The following is a 1558-nucleotide window of genomic DNA, read 5'->3' on the forward strand; positions in this document are numbered from 1 at the left end:
ATTGAAGAACCAAACATGGCCACTCTTCACATCTCGTAGGGATATTGGCGCATTCCTGGAAAAATGAGACTTGAGGGGAAAAACCACCAAATCAATGTCTAACTGTGTGTATCAAGTTCTTATATGAATACAGTCAAACCTGCTGATAGCAAGGAACTTTTTTTTAGTGAAGATGCACGTTAAATCAGGTCACTTGCTAAATCAGTTTTCAAGTTTGAAAAAAAAATTGAATTTTTTTTCAAAATTAAGTGGCTACATAATGTGTATATATATATATTTTTTTTCTATGTTATTCATGAGAGAGAAGTAAGGGTACTTTACTCGGCTAGGTGAAACTTTCTGGAATAATGGGTGGCATAGAAATTTCCAATTTTTCAGACTTATGGCTGTATTCAACAGTTTAAACTGCAATCGCAGGTAAAAGGATTGAAGATCGAAACGGGTCAGTAAAATTGAGGATTTTAACCGATTTGTGTTGATCTCTAATTGTTTAACTTGCGATTGTAGTTTAAACTGTTGAATACGGCCATGAATCAGCTTTAATTTTGATCAAAAGGTGATATTTCCATTAATTCTTTCAAAACAGAGCATTTCCAAAATTCAAATGTAGATAACTCCCTATAATATTGATCAAGAAACAAATATTTCAATATTCTTATACCACTCCTTTATGCTATTTTTGTAAAGTGGCTCATTCTGAAGAAAAAAAGGTTTTTACTTTTATACTGTAAACTTGACAAGAGTGGAAATGTTCCTTTTTGAAAATAAGCTCTTCTATCCCAATTCTTGTAAAAATGTCTGTCCCATTTTATTTCTTTACATTGGGGGTTTGACTTGTATATCAATGTAGTCTTTATTTGAGATTAAATAATTTTTCATTTAATCTGCCGAACAGTGACTTGCATCTCTTGCTATTGAATGAATGTGCCCCCTAACGGTCGTATTCACCAACACAGTTTAAACTACAATCGCAAACGATTAGCGATCAACACGGATTGGTTAAAATCCTCAAATTTAACCAATCTGTTTCGATCTTCAATCCTTTCACTTGCGATTGCAGTTTAAACTGTGTTGGTGAACACGGCTGTAAGATGATAGGTACACATTATTCCTAAAAGGAAAAAAACTAAAGTTGATGCAGGCAGACCGTGTCACACTACTCAGAACCAAATAAAAACTCGCTGGGAGGGAATAGATCAGCACAAGCAAACAGTGCATCGTTGTTGCACTGAGAACAGGATTTACCCAGTGTCTGTGCATCAAAGAAGCTTGATTGTGCACACTAATAATGAGCCACTCCACCATATTGGTTTTTGCTCTATTTGGCACGTGTCAGCCTATGTGATTGAGTTTATTGGGAAAGATTGAAACACCCCTCCCCCAGTGTGTGTGGTGAAATCAATTTCTTTTAAATTGGCCAGAAAAGAGAGGAGGTTCTATTGTAGATAACTAGACCAAAAGAGTTGATTTCTCACAACTGCGGCAGCCCTCAACATGTTCAAAACAAGAACTTTTTTTTAAGGAATGATTAACAATTTTAAAAATGAACAGAAACAGG

Source organism: Pholcus phalangioides, unplaced genomic scaffold (assembly GCF_987345545.1).
Source record: "Pholcus phalangioides strain wild (caught in Gottingen) unplaced genomic scaffold, Ppha-v1.0 ptg000003l_1, whole genome shotgun sequence".
Classification (NCBI taxonomy): domain Eukaryota; kingdom Metazoa; phylum Arthropoda; class Arachnida; order Araneae; family Pholcidae; genus Pholcus; species Pholcus phalangioides.